This window comes from Pinus tabuliformis, chromosome 7, assembly GCF_031772625.1.
Source record: "Pinus tabuliformis cultivar Carrire ecotype Pingquan chromosome 7, CPIR1, whole genome shotgun sequence".
Classification (NCBI taxonomy): domain Eukaryota; kingdom Viridiplantae; phylum Streptophyta; class Pinopsida; order Pinales; family Pinaceae; genus Pinus; species Pinus tabuliformis.
In genome coordinates this window covers 1,201,100,905-1,201,120,637 of record NC_142293.1, presented here as the reverse complement: position 1 = coordinate 1,201,120,637, position 19,733 = coordinate 1,201,100,905, and positions in this window count along the sequence as shown.

The following is a 19,733-nucleotide window of genomic DNA, read 5'->3' as shown; positions in this document are numbered from 1 at the left end:
GATTTTGATGCACTTAAATAAGTGTTGACACACACCCCCTTGTTGCATCCACTTGATTATCACCGAGAATATTTTGTATTTAGTTTCATCTGACATTACGATTGGTATGGTATTAGTTTATGATGGTGAATTAATTAATGAACATGTGATTTACTACTTAAGTAGGAATCTTACCAATTCCAAAATAAAATATACACATGTGGAGAAATTGACCTTGAAAATTGTGCAAGTTGTTCAACGATTTCGTCACTATATTCTATTGCGCAAAATAATAGTGGTTTCAGATTGCAACCCCATGGTTTATATTCTTACCAAACAATTTCTCAGGGGAAAATATTCCAAATGGATTGTTATCCAACAAGAATTTGACTTAGAATTTGTAAAATCCAAGTCAAAGAAATCATTGGTGTTTGTTGAGCTTATCTATGACTTTACCTATTTTGAGACATAAATGGTGGCAGAGGATTCTCTTCCAGATTGTTGAAAATAGCAACAAGAAATGATAAAAATAAAATCCAGAATATTCCAATTTTAATTTGTCCTTGAATTAAAATTCAAATTTAGTCTCACTAGTTGCTTGAAAAATAATTAATTAATTCATTATGGATTAATTAGTTGGAGAAATTCAAGTTAGAAGTCTTTTTGAAGTCATGCAACAGTTATCCCTTAAATTAAGGAGACTATCCCTTAATTAAGGACATAAGATTGAGTTATATTTAAATTGTAATTAGTTAGCTCAGTTTACTAAGTTAAGTCCAGTTAAATTAGTTCCAAACTGTTTGAGGAACTAATTGTGAGTTATCAGTCAGTTGATGCATGCATGCACTCAACCAGTGTACTCCGGATAACTGAAGATTCCCTCATCAGAAACTCATGCATGTCTATTTTGAGAAATACTCAGTTGAGCTAAATGTCAAGGACAATGTACTATCAGTTTCATGCATTTTCCTATAAAGGAAACTCATGCATGCAGTCAAGGTAAGGTTCCTTGAGGATTGCACAGTTTTACAGGGTGTGAGATCAGTGTGAGTGATCAGTGTTACACTTGGTAATAGTAGGATCACCCAGGAGAAACAACGTAAGGAAATAGGAGGCTTGGTTTGTGAGAAGCCTTGTTTGCTTGTGAGCATCTAGGAGGATTGTATTGAGAGCTGGTTAGCTGTGGGAGCTAAGGCTTTGTGTAATCTTGATGCATTTCCACCTTGTATGATAATAAAAATAGCGGGGTTTTTAGCTGAGGCTTTCTCCAGAGTATTCTTTTGTGTTTCATGTGCATTGATTCTGCTTCTGGTTATATGTGTTCTACTTGATCTTGCTCAAATCTATTAAGCTTCCACAAGTTTGATTGTAGAAGTAGATTAAAGTAATTTTCTTTAGTTATATTGCATTATCAGGTTAATCTACAGTGAGAATTTCTTCATGGTATCAGAGCTAAGTTTATTGGAGTAGTGAACAGTATACTGAGAAGAGAATTTGAAGTTTGAAGTTAGGGGTTGCAAGTGCAAATCAAATTCATCTCATACTTCAAGGTTGGTCAATGTTGTTCTATGGCTTGAGACTCGAGTATGCCTTGGAAGGCAGCTCGAATTATATAGCATGGAAATATTGCATGGAGGCTGTATTAGAAGACAACGACTTGAAGGATTTCATTGATCAAGAAATCCCAAAGCCAGGCTCAACTAATGCAAAAGAGTTGGCTGAATGGAAGAAGTGTGCGGCGAGGGTGAGACAGATCATCCTTGAGGGAGTTTGAGACCATATTGTCTCAAGTCTCCATGGGAAGGATAATCCATATTCAATATGGGAGACATTGAAGGACCTCTACTAGAATAGTAGCAACCAGAGGAAATTGGCGCTCAAGGATAAGCTTCGAAGAATCAAGATGGAGAACGACGATACTATTTCCACATATCTGAACAAGCTCACCACTTGTAGAGATGAGATTGGCAGTGTGGGAATAACTACTGCTGATGATGATATGGTGAGCCTCACTGTCCTTGGCCTTCCAAAGAGTTGAAATAACTACCAGGACTCTGTGAATGGAAGGGAGAAACTTCTGGTGGGCTCCAGTATTGTAGCAATAATGCTACAACTCCTGGAGCTTCCTTCTCTAATTTTATCAACCCGGTAGTTCGTAACAAACATGGAAGCGACGGTGCTATATGCACAAGTACTAGCTCTTGTCGCAGCTGTCACTTGGTCAGCTGGCACAAGTCCGCTAGGGCTCAAGCCAACTTCTATATGTTCTCAGAAGAAGCTTTCTAAATGATGAACGAAGGCTATCTCAAAGGAAATTAACCTACTTTGCAAGAATGAACTGAAAGCCAACAAAACATGGAAACCCTAGTAAACCCTAATCTGACCAGCTTAATCCTTACAATGCAATGATGGGAATGCAACTCCTAACAATGATGCCATTACTTCTAGTGATATGAGATGCATGAATTTAAACTACTTCCATTGAAGAGAACATGTTTTTATATTTTTGCTCAAGTGGTTGGAGTTATGATGATTGTGCTTCTTACTGGATATTGACTGTGCAGGGGTAGTGCAAGGGGGAGGAAGGCTTGGGAATGGTCAGGAGGACTCTGAGAGGTTCCAGGGGATCCCTAACATCATCCCACAGGAGTTCACAACGTTCAGGTGCTTGGAAACCGCGTTTGCAGACTTCTACAGGATGTCTGCAGGGGATCCTACAGGAAACTCGGGATTTCTACAGGAAATCTGCTAACTTCTACAGGATGTTCTACAGTCGGGGTTTTGGATGATGAAGGAGTGAAGGAGCTGTATGGGTGGATAGGTAGGATGAAAGAGGAGCTTGTGATGGCTCAGGGACAGAGAGATGAGCTGGAGAGAGAGTGTATGACGCTGGTTGGCCGATGGAAGGGTAGAGGCAATGGAGGGTCAAAAGGATTGAGCAATGTGGACAAGAGAAGAGTTGGTGGGCAAAGGATCTAGCTGCGAGGTAAGGAGATGGCTTAGGGATGACTGAGGAGGATAAGGAAGTGTTGAAGTGGTGCTGCGCAGTGTAAATGGAACAAATCACCTCTGTCTTGCACAAAACCGAGAATTCATCATCCTATTCTATCTGTTTCATTAAAAATCAAAGAACAGCGATGTAAGTTAAGAGAGAAATCGTGCATGGGGCTGCAACAAGGCGTTATTGCTCAAGATCTAAATGCATGGATGCTTCTACCAATGGAAATAGGACTTTAAAGCTTGCATGAACGTATAAGACTGTGTTTTTTGGTGGTTGGCACGGTCTACACTCCCAATCTCTAAACAGAGGTGGCAGTGAGCGCACAATCAACCTTTTCTTGGAACTCTGATAAATTCTAATCCTCCTATTCTAAACTAAACTGCTGAAAGCACTTTATCCATGAACTAATCCTACTTAATCACATCAAGAAAATCGAATCAACAGACTGTGTTTTCCAAATGCATGTCAAAGCAAAGAAACGAAATGCTGAAAGGAAAGACAAGTAACAATACAAACAAAAGGAGGTCTATTGCTCTCAGGTTGGGCCCTAACCTGAGAGCTATAGCTCCCCTAAGAACTCATAATCGAATCCAAATCTGCCTGCCTTTTATTAAAAGATCATAATCACGAGTCTAACAACATGCCAAAATTGGCTTACAAAGAGCAAAAACAGAGCTACTGCTCGTAATCCAAAATCTACAACAAAAGTTCAAGAGTCTCATCGAAGGCTACAGCCTTAATATTTATACATGATGAGGGTCAAGCTGGCCTCCTCAATTAGTGGGGCTCGGCTGTCCAACTAAAAGTAAACTGTTGTTCCTGTAGAATCCGTTGGCTGCCTTCTAGCTCGGTGGTGATAGTTGTTGGAGCTCGGAGTTGGGGTGGAGATCACGAGGGAGGTCATTCAAGGCTGTGGACAACCTCCCTATAAACCCGCAATGCCACCTTGGCTGTCTCCTTGTCTTCATTTGCGTGGTCTTTGCTCCATTTAATGTCAAAAAAACCTGAAATCATCATGTATTAGCCACATAGACATAATGCCTGCCCTTCTTCCTACAAATAACACGAATATACTAAGAAATGATGCATAAGTGATAAAAAATGAAGGGTTGAGCAAGGTAAGTAGGCCAAATGAGCCCAAATTGTTACCAAAATTTGGGGCTCATCATCACCCCCCAGCTAAAATATTTGCTCATCCTTGAGCAACTAGTCCAACTCTTCATCCTTCATTGCTTTGACTGCTACCCTTACATCCCAAGCCTCTGTAGTAGTGTCCTCCTTGCTGATATGAAACCCAGCCCTTCTGTTTACCTCTTCCCACTGTTCATTATCATCTTTCTCTGTACTGCCTTCCATTAATCCTAGCAGCAGTGGTGGGCTGAGTTTAAGGCCAATCCAGCTGGCCTGGAGGTTTTGCATGGATTTCTTATAGAGGGCTACCCATACCAGAGCTTCCCTCATCCGAGTTGGGGTGTGGTACTCTCGGATTTTCAGACTGTGTGCCAATGTATTCCATCTGCGTGTGCATGCTTGGACAGCGTTATCTCCTAGCAGTCTCTCCATGTCCTCAAAGTGAGCTATGGCTTGGGCCTGTTGATCCATATATCTTAATGAAGCTTGAGGGTCAGTGGACAAATGTTGGTGTGCCGAGATGAGTGCAACTGGATCCCTTGGTTCTGGTCTGATGAACAATGGCTCGTTGAGCTCTCGGTTCATGATTATTTTGGCTTCTGCTGCTCTTTTGTCCTCATGGTTTAGCCATGAGGCAAATGCCATTAATTGCATATCCCCCAAGGCCGTATTGGGATCCCATGAAACAACATTAGGCAGGGCCAGATTATGGAGGTAGAACTCCGCTAATTTGGCCCTATCCTCTGATGAACTAGTACTGCAAACTTCAGTGAATTGCTGCGGGTCTTGGAGCTGAGAGATACCTCTTTGCGCCAAGGTATTGATTTGGAATTGCAGCCATTGATCTTTCAAGTACAACCCATAGGACTTGGCTGGCTGCCTGCATTGGATGGCATCCATGGCCCAGCTGGCCATGCAGGCCAATTGTGCTTCTTTCTGCTGCAGCTGTTCTCTGAGAGCTTGCACCTCAATTTGTGCTTGTTGTTCTGCTTCCTGTAGAAGTGTGGTTGGCTCCCCAAGACCGGTGTTCAGTTCCTTTTTGCCTTGCTGTTCTTCTGTGGTGTCCTTGGAGGATGCACCTATCCCTGCCCTTAGTTCCTGTAGCTGCAATCTCAGCTTCTGGTTTTCTTCCTGTAGAAACACACGTTGGCAATTTGCCACGTGTTTGGCCATGGAAAATTCACTTCTGGCCTCCTTGAGCTGCTCCTGTAAGGGACCTATGTCCGCCACACCCTTTGACTTTGCTATTTTCATCCATGTGTGTGTACGGACTCTTTCTTCCTCCAATGCAAAAAACAGTGGCACAGTAAATTTCTGAGGTATAATTTTGCCAGCCTCTAAAAAGTTGTAATATGAACTCAGAATTGGCTGAGGGCTGGGCTCTGGTATATGCTCTTTTTCCACTTCCTTTGGTGGCTCTACTTCACTCTCCCTTGGTGGTGATAAGGGTGCTTCTCCTTCCATTTCCTCAGTTTCTTTAAGCCTGGCTAAGGTTTCTTGTAGAGCATTTTCAGCATCCTGTAGCCGAGCTTTTTCAGTCAATTGGTCTAATCTTTCTTGCCACATAGTTTTCTTCGGGCTTCCCCTCTCATAGGTGACTGATATCCTCGAGGGGGACCTTTCCTTGGGTGAAGTAGGGGCATCTTCAATGATGATCGGGCTGCTGGACGGAGGTTGTGGCTTGCCCGTCTTTATTCTCACACTTCTTCGAGCTTTAAAGTATAGAGGGGTCTCCCTCTTTCTTTTCTCCTTTGGCTTCGGAGGTGTGCTGAGGGCGGCCAGCACAGTTGCTGCCTCCCTTTCACGAATGTCAGCTTTCTTCTCCTTGGGTTTCACTTTTTCGGGGCTTCCTGTAGAAGACCCTATTTTAGTCAATTTTGGGCTTCCTATAGAAGACCCTTTTTCAGTTAATTTCGGGCTCCCTGTAGAAGCCGATTTCGGCTTTCCTGTAGAAATAGGTGTCACCGCCTTGGTTTGCTTTGCTGCATGAGATTTTCTTTTTGACTTGGTTGCGGTTGCTGTCAAGGCACTCTTGCTGATGTGGACCTTCTCAGCCTTGTCCACTCTGCCTTGCAACCTATTCTCTCTTCCTGACAAGATGGGTGTGTCATCTTTCTCTTTGGCATCCTTTTTCTTTTGTTTCTTTTCTTGCGTTTTCTTCTGCTCTGTGGTCAGGGTCTTTTGGCCTTTTTCTTTCTTTACTGCGGCCACTGACTCTTTCTCCTCACTGCTAGAAGAACCGAGCTCTTCGGTTAGCATCTTTATGTCCCCGTCCTTTGTCAAAGTTTTGAAGGCTTCCCATGAGAGAGGAACCTTGTATGTGTGGGGCACATCCTCCACAAGGAGTTTGATCAGTCCATGGTGGGCTACCTGGTCTGGTATGCCTCCTTTCAGCTTGGTTGCACACTCAATCAGAGACTGTAGTAGAAAGTAAGGGAGACTGAGTTTGTTTTCTACAGGTAGCTCTATCTGGTGCCGTAATTCGGTGAGTAACCGAAAATGATACCCGTACACAATGCTAAAACTGCCTTCGCAGGTGATGTACTTCATAATTTGCAGGCTCACTTCATTCCATGGTGGCAGTAGACTGGTTCTACGAACCCCATTTTTGTCTTCTGAAAATTCCTCCTCTGGTGGAAAGAACTCTTTCTTAGCTTGTTGGCTCAATTTCCTTTCTTCTTTATCCCATGGTAATCCCATTAGGAGCTCCGTAACTCGGCTGATTAATTGTGGGGTGAGTTTGAGGCTCAGACCCCTGAAGGTAACGGTGGCCAACGTTTTAGATTTCGGCCTCAGAGCTTGCAAAAATTCTTCTGCCACTTCGTCGTCATAGCCCTGCAATTTGTCACAGAAGGATATCCATTGTGCTCGTGTGAAGAGCTCCACCACCTCAGGATTTTCCCTTAACTTCGTTGAATCAGTGGGCTCCCTTCTGATGAACCCACCCGGCATGGTGAAAACTGCTGCGTTAGCTGGGGGTGGCAAACGCGGAAGAAATTCGGTCTACTGGGACAGAGCGTAGAATTACGCCTCTGTCATGCACATAATTCACAAAGCTTACCCCCTGAGAACCTTTAACACAGCCAACTATACTGACATCCTGTAGGACGACAGTTCATGCACGGCAGACAACAATTGCAACAATTTTCTACGACCAGACTGTAGACGACGATTCTGCCACCTTCAAAAACCAATTGCATGGAGAGTTCAGGCTTACCTTTTTAATCCACCACCTTTTGACATGAGGAACCCGACTTCCTGTAGAAACAGCTTTCCTGTAGGAGCAGCGCGCGATTTCCGGGGGATACTACAGTGGGTCTGCGCTCTTGGCGTTGCTTCACAGGCGTTCTGGTAGCCAAAGACTTAGAGTATCGAGCTGCAGAGGGATCCGGGTGATCACTCGAGTCCCAAACGGTGAATGATAAATGCATGAGGGTGGCAATCTAGCCAATTAGATTTGAATCGGCAGGATCCGTGGCGCGGAGGTGAGCTGTCCCTGCCGGACCGTTGGACGACGTCATCTCATCATTTGCCTGCGAGTTCCCTTACTGCCACATCATTCCCCGCAGATCTGCCGCCGCCATTCTCGTTAGAACTCGTTTCTCCCCGAGTGGACGGTTCTCACGTGTCCACTGCCCGTTTTTTCCACGGCCACCATTCACACATCCAGCTCGACCAGCTGACTGGTCGACGTGGCCAATCGATTGACCATACAATCGCTCAACCCATCCATTTCACACTTTGAAAACATTTTCAAAGTAAAATTCATGCAATTCGTCGGAAGAAAGGGTCGAGACACTTACCTGTGCGGCCGCAACACGATTGTTCAGGCTCTTGGACAACGATGAGTGGGTTTATTTGCTGCTGGTGGATTTGCACAGGCCTGGAGGTTCGTATTCACAGGTTGCTGACGATGGATTTGAGGCTTCAGCTGCATGCGCCCGCGTCTTCATTGTATATGGTGTGCACTCTAGCGGGCTTAACTGTTACGGGACTCCTGTAGGATGTCCTGTAACAGTTTCTTCCTCCTCGGGTGCATGCTGCACGACGAAGGCAATGGCCTCACGATCCCGCTCGCAGAGCTCATGGATGGCTGGGATGGATATGGTATGACTCCTCAGCGTTTTTTTCATCTCAAAAATTGCTTTCTCTTGATAACTCACTGATCTGCTTTGATGGTGCAGGTAGCTTCTTTGCATGTCGACAAGGATGGTAGAAAGAGGTAACAACAGTGTATAAGGGTGACAACAGTAGCTTGCATGCGTCCAAACCAATCCTTGGTCGTTAGATCTCCTCATAAAATGAATTCTGGGCCGTCCCGAACTTCTACAGGAAGTTTCCTGTAGAAATACAGAACTTCCTGTAGAAAGTTTGCGTTTCCTGTAGAAAGTCTGCACCTTCCTGTAGAAAGTCTGCATCTTCCTATAGAAGACTCAGCCGTGATGAAATTGTGCACATACCTTGGAGAGAATGAGTATTCTTGGAGGAGGTGTTGGTGAGGTCTCCTGGCAGCATGATAAGGATCTTTGGCTTTGTGTTAAAAGACCTCCTCTCCTTCATAGAACACCTGCAACCTGCATGCATTTTCACATTATAAACTTGCTGTCGTTGCCTCTTTTTTTTTTTTTTTTTTTTTTTTATTTTTTTTTTCTTTTTTTTTGAAAGATAACAGAGGCGCCTCAATGAGGTTTTCACCCTTGCCATCTGCCTTAAGCGCCTCAGAGAGGTTTTCACTCAAGGATCTTTTTTTTTTTTTTTTTTTTTGAAAGACAATAGGGGCGCCTCAATGAGGTTTTCACCCCTACCACCTGCCTTGGGAGCCTCAGAAAGGTTTTCACCCAAGGATCTTTATTATTTATTTATTTCTTCTTCTTTTTTTTTTTTTTTTTTTTTAGATTTTTCAGGGTATGCCCAAAGCAGAGGCAGAACCCTTCTCTATGACCATCACTGATTTCTCCATAGTTTTGATGAACTCTTGTCTTGAGAGAGGTTTCCTGTAGATCTTCAATCGATGCCCATTGACAAGCATGGGGATGGCTTCCTCATCAATGATTCGAATAAGAACAGATCCATTGTCATGGCATTTTTCCACTGCATATGGTCCTAGCCATCTGGTTCTCAGCTTCCCCTTGAAATCTTTGTATCTGGAGTCATACAACAAGGCCCAATCTCCCGGCTGGAATTGCTTGTCATGGAGGTGTTGGTCATGCCACACCTTTCTCTGAAGTTGAACCACTTCTGAGTGAAGGAGGGCCTGCATCCGGTGCTCGTCCAGTCCATTCAGCTGCAATAACCTTTCTTGTTGTGCATGGCTAAGATCTAGATCTAGCTGAGCTGCCATCCTCAAAGTGTTGTATTCAAACTCAATGGACAGCAAAGCTTTCTTCCCATAGACCAGCTCATAAGGTGTGAAGCCGGTGGTGGTCTTCCAGGTGGTGTTGTAAGCCCATGTGGCCTCAACCAGGCGATCTGCCCAATCTTTCCTACTGCTGCTCACCACCTTAGTCAAAATCCCTTCCAATGCTCTGTTGGTGACTTCCACTTGCCCATTTGCCTATGGATGATAGGGGGTGGAAGTCCTATGCTTGATTTTGTGGTAAGCTAGCAGGTCTTCAATCAAGTTGGATGTGAACTGGCTCCCTTGATCGGTAACCAGCTCTCTTGGGTAGCCAAATTTGTAGAAGATGTTCTCTCTTAAGAACTCGGCCACCTTCTCTTCTGTTGCTGCCTTGATTGCTTTAGTCTCTGCCCACTTTGTCAGGTAGTCAGTGCACACAATGATGTAAGACCTTTTCCTCGAAGGAGGGTTGATTGGACCCACAAAATCCATACCCCACTTCTCAAATGGCTCAAGAGTCACTTGAGGTTGGAGAGGCATCTCATCCCTTGGAGTCAGTTTCCCCATTCTTTGGCATCGGTCACATTGGCTGATATATCTCCTGACATCTTGATGAAGTGTGGGCCAATAGTAGCCTGCCTGCAGGATTTTGAAGGCAGTCCTCTTTGCTGCAAAATGTCCTCCACAAGGCCCATCATGACAGGTGAGGAGGATATCAAAGACTTCCTCCTCCCTTACACAACACCTTAAGATCTGATCAGGGCCAAGCTTGAACAGATTGCCCCCGATCCAAGTAAATGAGACACTTTTTCTGATGATTCTACTCTTCTCTCTTGAAGATAGGTGCGGAGGGAACTGTGCTGAAACAAGGTAGTTTGCTATATCAGCAAACCATGGAGAAAGTACTGAGATAGCAAACAGATGTTCATCGGGCATCTGGTCATCCACTGTTCCATCCTCATCTGCAGACAAATCCAATCTAGATAAAAAGTCAGCAACAACATTTTCTTTACCTGGTTTGTCAACAATGGTCAAATCAAACCGCTGCAACAAAAGTAACCATCTAATAATACGAGCATTCACATCTGGTTTATTCATTAAATATCTAATTGCAGCATGATCCGTATGTACAAAGGTTTGATAGCCAGTAATATAATGTCGAAACTTGTTCAGTGCATGGACCACAGCCAAGAATTCTTTCTCGGTTACAGTGTAATTCAGTTCAGCTTTGGACAAGTTTTTGCTAACAAAGTAAATGGCATATGGAAGTTTTTGTTCAACTTGTCCTAAAGCTGCCCCTATGGCTTTGTTCGAGGCATCAGTGTGGATGTGGAAAGGTAGGGCCCAGTTTGGGCCTCTCAGGATTGGGGCTAACACCAACTTGTCCTTTAATTCATTCAAAGCCCTATGACAATCGTCAGTCCATTTAAAGTCCACATCTTTTGCCAACAAGCCAAACAATGGCGAGGCTAGCTTGCTGAAGTTTTTAATGAATCTCCTGTAATACCCTGCTAATCCCAAGAAACTCCGGACATCCCTTACCTTTTGGGGAGGTGGAACCCTCTTGATGAGAGCAATTTTGTTAGGATCCACTTGTAACCCTTGGCAAGAAATGGTATGGCCTAGCACAGTCCCTTCAGTCATCAGGAATTCACATTTTTCGAGACTAAGGGACAGGTTCATCTCAATGCATTTGGTTAGGACCTTTCCCAGATTGGACAATGCTTCCTGGAAGTTGGACCCATAAGGAGTGAAGTCATCCATATAGATTTCCACCGCATCATGGACCAGCTCCGAGAAGATGCTCAAGACAGCTCTCTGGAAGGTAGCAGGAGCATTGCATAGCCCAAAGGGAAGAACTCGGTAGGCAAAGGTACCCCAAGGACAAGTGAAGGTGGTCTTATCTTGGTCTTCCGGGCTGATTTGGATTTGGTTGTACCCGCTAAACCCATCCAGGAAAGAGAAGAACTTCTTTCCTGCCAGTCCATCCAACACTTGATCTATGAAAGGTAGAGGGAAATGGTCTTTCTTGGTAGCTTTGTTTAGTTCTCGGTAGTCCACACAGATTCTCCACTTCCCATTTTTCTTGGGAACCAACACCAGAGGGGACACCCATTCACTATCTGAGATGGGGTAAATGAATCTGGCATCCAACAGTTTTTGTAATTCTTCCTTGACAATGTCCTTAAGGGCTGGATTCATTCTCCTCTGAGGTTGCCTAACCGGTTTACAACCCTCTTTGATGTATATGTGATGGGTACAGACCGAAGGATGGACTCCTTTCATCTCCTTATAGCTCCAAGCAAAAGCATCTAGATGGCTGGCCAACAGGCTGCACAACTCCTTTTCCTGGGAAGGAGATAGGGAGGAGCTGATCTTTAACGTTCTCTCAGGGCCGAACTCCACATTCTTGACTCTGGGAGTGACAGGGTTGGTGGCACAAAGGTCCACTAAGGTGCTGGCTTGGGCATCCTCCACCAATTTCTCTAAGGGTAGTGCACTGGAAGGTGGATTCCGGATCAAGGTCTCGGTCAAGTCATCCTCGGTTGGGGGGTCTCTTCTAGTGGTATCTAGGGTGCACAAGGGTGCTGAGTACACTTCATCCTCTTCTCCTTCCTCCAACCATAGTGGTAAGTCATGCTCCAAGGAGGGTTGGGTAGGAGGGTATAGGACTAGCTGCTTGGACATAGGACCATTTTTGATGGTCATGTTTCCTGCACGGCAACTTATGTAATCATCTGCAATGGCTAACCAAGGCCTTCCCAGAATAAGAGGATATCCAGTAAGCTTTGCCTTGGGTTGCAGAACCAAGAAATCTGCAGGGTATTCCCAAGAGTCGACAGAGACCAAGACATCCTCCACAATCCCTTCGGGAGTCACAGTGGAGCGATCTGCTAGTTGCAGGACTGTCGAGGTCTTCCTCAAGGAACCCTGAAGGTTGAGTTTGAGCATGGTATCCCTGGTCATCACATTAATGGCAGCCCCCAAATCAATGAAGGTGTGAGGTATGATGGTGCCATTGATGTGGACATCTACTACAGGACTCCCAGGATCTAGATACTTTGGGCATATGACTTGTCCTAACATAAGGTCAGACAGTTGTCCTCAGACATTGATGGTTGAAGCATCTCTCTTTCGCCTGCCTGGGTGTTTAAAACACTTTTCCTTAACCAGTTTGTTGTATATTGGCACATCCTTGATGGCTTGGAGAAGTGGTATTTTCACACACAACTGCTTGAGTTCTCCCAGAAGCTCATCCTCCTCTGGGTTGGGTTGTATGGTGGCTGTTAGTCTCTCAGGAAAGGGTGGAATAGCCTTTGGTTCACTTTCCTGGTTGTCCTCCTCGTCCTCTGGGGGAGGAGGTTGGCGATCCGGAAGAGTCTTTCCAGATCGAAGATTGATCTCCTGGATCTCCACAGCATAGGTAGGGCATGAAGTTTCCCCAGTGTATACCTGCTGGGCCTATCTATTGTTGGGGTTCGGGTTCGGTTGAGCAGGCATTTGAGGTTGCCTTGGAGGAGCAGGAGGTAATGGTTGAGGTTGAACTGGTGGTGGAGGCAAAATGGCGGGAGGAGTGTTGTATTGGGGCCTCCACCCCAACTGAGGTGCATTCCATTGAGGCTGTGGCTGGGCATGTGAATGATATGAATGAGTAGTGGGTTGAGTAGGGTACTGAGGTGGATAAGACCATGGAGGAGGCATAGACCAGGAAGGATGAGCAGGGGGACCCCAGGAAGGCATAGGATTCGATTGGTTGGGGCTGTAATAAGCTTGAGGTGCCCCTTGCATCCCCTGCTGGTAAGGTCTAGGTCCTTGTGGCCTCCTTTGGTTGAGGAAATAGAGAGGTTCAGTGGGGGCTTCTGTCCCTTGGTACATGGCTTTAAGCCCAGGTAAGGTTGGACATTGATTTGTGGGATGGTCCTCCTCACAAACAAAACACACCTCAACCGAATGCAATGGGCATTCGTTCTTAGGGTGTCTCCTTGTACATCTAGGGCAGAAGATAGCCAAGGCTCTCTCAGCTTCTTCTTTCTTCTGCCGGATCCTGAATGTGTCCAGCTGCATGGCAATGGTCTGTCTCACCTCACTCTTAAGATCTTCTAATTGATTTGCAAACTCATGCTTGGAGAAAGGAATACCAACTGAGAGAGGGTTTCCTCTACCTCGTTTCCGGGCTGCCCTAGAGTGGTTTCTGAACACAGTCTTGATGTCCTCATGAGGCAGCTGGTAAATATCTCCCCCAGCTAACATGTGAAGGGTATCTAAAAGGTCTTCAGGGACTCCTCGGAGCAGGACCAACTTGAGGGATTCAGGGTCAAGTGTGCACCTGGCCCGCTTATAGCTAAGTTGGAACCTCTCCTCATAATCCTCTAAGGACTCATCATTTCCCATGGTCATCCGAAAGATTTCTCCCTTGGTTTCCTTGGACCTACAGTAGTCCCGGTACTTGGTATTGAAAGCTTGCTGCATCTTAGCCCAAGTGGTGATGGAAGGGTAGAGGCAATGGAGGGTCAAAAGGATTGAGCAATGTGGACAAGAGAAGAGTTGGTGGGCAAAGGATCTAGCTGCGAGGTAAGGAGATGGCTTAGGGATGACTGAGGAGGATAAGGAAGTGTTGAAGTGGTGCTGTGCAGTGTAAATGGAACAAATCACCTCTGTCTTGCACAAAACCGAGAATTCATCATCCTATTCTATCTGTTTCATTAAAAATCAAAGAACAGCGATGTAAGTTAAGAGAGAAATCTTGCATGGGGCTGCAACAAGGCGTTATTTCTCAAGATCTGAATGCATGGATGCTTTTACCAATGGAAATAGGACTTTAAAGCTTGCATGAACGTATAAGACTGTGTTTTTTGGTGGTTGGCACGGTCTACACTCCCAATCTCTAAACAGAGGTGGCAGTGAGCGCACAATCAACCTTTTCTTGGAACTCTGATAAATTCTAATCCCCCTATTCTAAACTAAACTGCTGAAAGCACTTTATCCATGAACTAATCCTACTTAATCACGTCAAGAAAATCGAATCAACAGACTGTGTTTTCCAAATGCATGTCAAAGCAAAGAAACGAAATGCTGAAAGGAAAGACAAGTAACAATACAAAGAAAAGGAGGTCTATTGCTCTCAGGTTGGGCCCTAACCTGAGAGCTATAGCTCCCCTAAGAACTCATAATCGAATCCAAATCTGCCTGCCTTTTATTAAAAGATCATAATCACGAGTCTAACAACATGCCAAAATTGGCTTACAAAGAGCAAAAACAGAGCTACTGCTCGTAATCCAAAATCTACAACAAAAGTTCAAGAGTCTCATCGAAGGCTACAGCCTTAATATTTATACATGATGAGGGTCAAGCTGGCCTCCTCAATTAGTGGGGCTCGGCTGTCCAACTAAAAGTAAACTGTTGTTCCTGTAGAATCCGTTGGCTGCCTTCTAGCTCGGTGGTGATAGCTGTTGGAGCTCGGAGTTGGGGTGGAGATCACGAGGGAGGTCATTCAAGGCTGTGGACAACCTCCCTATAAACCCGCAATGCCACCTTGGCTGTCTCCTTGTCTTCATTTGCGTGGTCTTTGCTCCATTTAATGTCAAAAAAACCTGAAATCATCATGTATTAGCCACATAGACATAATGCCTGCCCTTCTTCCTACAAATAACACGAATATACTAAGAAATGATGCATAAGTGATAAAAAATGAAGGGTTGAGCAAGGTAAGTAGGCCAAATGAGCCCAAATTGTTACCAAAATTTGGGGCTCATCAACTTCCAGATTGGGAACAACTATGGTCAGATCTCATGCAGGAGGAGATCAGGAGGAGTACATGAGATGGTTCTTCATCCAAGGATGATGATGAAGAAAATCTGGCCTTAGCAAGTAAGGCAAGGAAAGGGAAGGGGAAGGATTCTCATTCCAAATCGAATTCTTCTCATGGAGGGAAGAAGGTTGACAAGTCTAAAGTGAGATGCTTTAATTATTATGAGATGGGTCATTATGCAACTAATTTCCCATTAAAGAAGTCCAAGAAAGGATCCTCAGAAGTATCTGAAGGTGAGACATTAGCCTCTCAGTTCAAGATGGACTTCACCCTCATTACATGCAAGGTGTCATCGATGATGGGTTGTGGTTGGTTTCTTGACAGTGGAGCCTCATTCCACATGACCGGCGATAAAAGTTTATTCAGTACCTTGGAGGAGAAAGACCTAAAGATGCGCATAGAGATGGGTAATGACAGAAAGTATAGTGTTTCGGGAGTGGGCATGGTTGCTTTTTAGAGGAAGCATGGAGTTCCTATCACTTTGACAGATGTGAAGTATGTGCCTGGACTAAAGAAGAACTTGGTATCGGTCACAATGTTGGAGGACAAAGGCTACGATGTTGTCTTCAGTAAGGGAAAGGTTTTCCTTAGACACATCACCACGGGACAGGTGAAACAGATCAGTTCACGAGTTAAGAACCTGTATGCTCTTGAGGTTCAAGATGCATGCAAAGCCTTAAGGAGAAAGGAAAATGTTAGAGACTTGGTGGTTGAGAGGGAGAGTAAATTACCTCTCAACCTGTAGTCCCAGAAGAAGTCTCAGACAATTGTGGAGGAGCCACAATTGGAGATGCTGAGAGGAGACCGAGTGGAGGCATCCACTCATGCAGAGACCTCCAGTAGGGGAAAATTTCGAGCCAAGTGGGCAGAGGGATCACATGCAGCCATACCTCCAGGTGTGAGGTGGGGCGATGTGAAGTGATAGTCCCAAGAAGGCTGAAATTGGGCAGGGTCCATTGAGAGGTTTTATCTCATGGATCGTACCTTGCTACGGGAGCCCAAAGTACATAGTAGTGAGAGGAACCAGTGGGATTGATGCAGTCAAAGATCAAAGTGACAGAGGCTAGAGCAATCAGATACTGAAGAGTGCAAAGAAGGATTGACAACAGTGCAGAAAGGCAAAGTCAGCCGAAGTGCAAAGTTTTCAATCGACAGAGGCAATAGTAGTCAAAGACTTTGATGACAGATGCATCATATTGATTCAGGTTGGATGTTTTTTTCTGGTGTTGATGGAGCAACAACATTAGAGAATAGTGTTGCATGAATAACATTCCAAAGGTTCAGGATCGGGATCGAGTTGAATTCCTTTCTTGTTGAGAGGGAGTGTTGAAAATAACAACAAGAAATGATAAAAATAGAATCCAGAATATTCCAATTTTAATTTGTCCTTGAATTAAAATTCGAATTTAGTCTCACTAGCTACTTGAAAAATAATTAATTAATTCATTATGGATTAATTAGTTGGATAAATTCAGGTTAGAAGTTTTTCTGAAGTCATGCAACAATTATCCCTTAAATTAAGGAGATTATCCCTTAATTAAGGAGATAAGATTGAGTTATATTTGAGTTGTAATTAGTTAGCTCAGTTTACTGAATTAAGTCTGGTTAAGTTAGTTCCAAACTGTTTGAGGAACTAATTGTGACTTATCAGTCAGTTGATGCATGCATGCACTCAACCAGTGTACTCCAAATAACTGAAGATTCCCTCATCAGAAACTCATGCATGTCTATTCTAAGAAAGACCCAATTGAGCTAAATTTCAAGGACAGTGTACTATCAGTTGCATGTGTTTTCCTATAAAGGAAACTCATGCATGCAATCAAGGTAAGCTTCCTTGAGGATTGCGCAATTTTACAAGGTGTGAGATCAGTGTTACACTTGGTAACAGTAGGATCACCCAAGAAAAACAACGCAAGGAAATAGGTGGCTTGGAGGGTAGAGGAGAAGGTTTGTGAGAAGCTTTGTTTGCCTGTGAGCATCCAGGAGGATTGTACTGAGAGCTGGTTAGTTGTGGGAGCTAAGGCTTTGTGTAATATTGATGTATTTCCACCTTGTATGATAATACAGATAGTGGGGTTTTTAGCTGAGGCTTTCCCCAAAGTATTCTCTTGTGTTTCAAGTGCATTGATTCTGCTTATGGTTATATGTGTTTTGCTTGATCTTGCTCAAATCTATTAAGCTTCCACAAGTTTGATTGTAGAAGTAGATTAAAGTATTTTGCTTTAGTTATATTGCATTATCAGGTTAATCTACAGTGAGAATTTCTACACAGATGAATCTCTCTTTCTTATCAACACATTAGAATTTTGGTATGGAGATATTATCATTTATCTTCAAACTCAAACTTTTCGACTTGAGTTATCTTGAACTGACCGTCGTTGCATTCAGTACCAATCCCAAAAATATACTATTGTTGGCGATATAATTTATCGTCGTGGTGATGATTCAAGGTTTAGATGATGTTTGACACATGATGAAGCCAAAAAATATTTAAATGATTATCACAATGGAGTATGTGGTGGTCATATGTCAGGGTTTTCCACTGCCCAAAAAATCTTGCGTGTTGGATATTTCTAGCCTTCCATGTTCAAAGATTGTGTTATTGTAGTCCAGAAATGTCATAATTGTCAAATTTATCATTAAAAAATGTGTTACCCTCCTACTCCTCTTACCCATTCATCGTCGTTGATCCCTTTGCGAAATGGGGCATCAATTTTATTACATGTAACCCTCACTCTGTCGGGGGGGCATAGGTATATTATCCTAGTTGTGGATTATTTTACAAAATGGGATGAGGTGATGCCTACAAATAAGGATGATTGTGAAAATGTTATTCTTTTTATATTAAAGCATATGATTTATAGGTTTGGTGTCCCACAGGCCATCGTCATGGGCCATGGCATCCATTTTTGAAACTTTATGAAAACCAAACATAATGTGAAGTTGGGCTTATGTCACAATAGCTAAACTCCATATTACCCTTAGGTCAATGACCAAGTAGAAGTCGTGAACCAAGTTTTAACCACTATGCTTCAACGAATTCATAAACGAAACTAGCATCTAATGTTTTTCTCGACATTGTGGGCATATCACACCTCAACAAAAACTACAACTGGGTTTACACCTTTTCAGTTATTTTATGGCCTAGAAGTAGTCCTACCTATTAAATGTGAAATCTCGTCATTAAAGATAACAATCGAACTACTTCTTGCTACTTTTGCAGAGGAGGAACACTTTTTATACTTAGCACGTCTAGATGAGATTCGTCGTGATGCTGCATTGGCTAGCGAGACTCATAAGAAACCTTTTAAGGCACAATTTTATCGTACTATAAATCCTCGTATGTATTCAGAAGGTGACTTGGTCTTGGTTTATGATCAAGAACTTGATAAGTTAGGAGTTGGTAAGTTCAAATCTATATGACATGGTCTCTATATTGTAAAACATGCACTTGCAAAAGGTGCTTATGAGCTAGTGGACTGTGATGGTATTCCTTTGGTTAAGCCCAAAAATGGGCTTTAATTGAAAAAGTACTATGCTTGATTTACTATATGGATACATTGTATATTGATGTATCATATTTTACATGTGTGGAAAATTTACTTCTTTTTTTACAAACTCCTTTTATTTCCCTTGATTATCTTGTGTTACACTTGATTGTCAGATGTTGATGCTCCTTCAAATTTACATTGGATACGGTGATGGCGCTAGTCGTAGTACTCAGAATATTTCTTTTGTGGCAAGGGCCATCTATTCAGCCATCGATGAGTTAGTGAGTTTGCATGGAATATGCCTTGGTCGAACAACGAACAATATTGTAGAATATAGTACGGTCATTGAATTATTATCTGATGCCTTTACATTTGGCATTCATTATTTAATTCTTAGATTGGATTCTCAACTCATAGTATTACATTTAAGTCACATTTATTCAGTTATAAACTCTTCAATGTTAAGAATGTTTTTACACGCTCGTCTCTTAGAAATAGAATTCAATTAAATTGAATACCAACACATTACAAGACATTTAAACACATTAAATAATGGATTGGAAAATTATGTGTTAAATTGACATTTGCAACATTTGTAAAAGTAAAACAATAATCATTCACATATTGTACAAAATAAGCTGAGAAAATAGAATTATTCTTCATTAATCATAATGTTTGTAAAATTTTTTGAGTTTACAAAATGTCATCGAAGACTTATGAGGCCCACGACCTTTATTATCTCAACATGTCGTTAGACCAAAAACCAAAATCTGGCTCTATGTCTAAAGACTAAGCACAGTTCTCATGATAGAAAATGATGGCATGAGCCACTTGTCGTAACATACAACCAATCTGTCCAATTACACCTTTTGTATGCCTCTGATAGCAAGGAGGAAGATCATCAATCCCAATTTCTAGGATATCCAGAGTTAGCTTCTCTATGTTACTCTCGATCTTAACTAAAGTCTCTGTTGTAGTTGGATC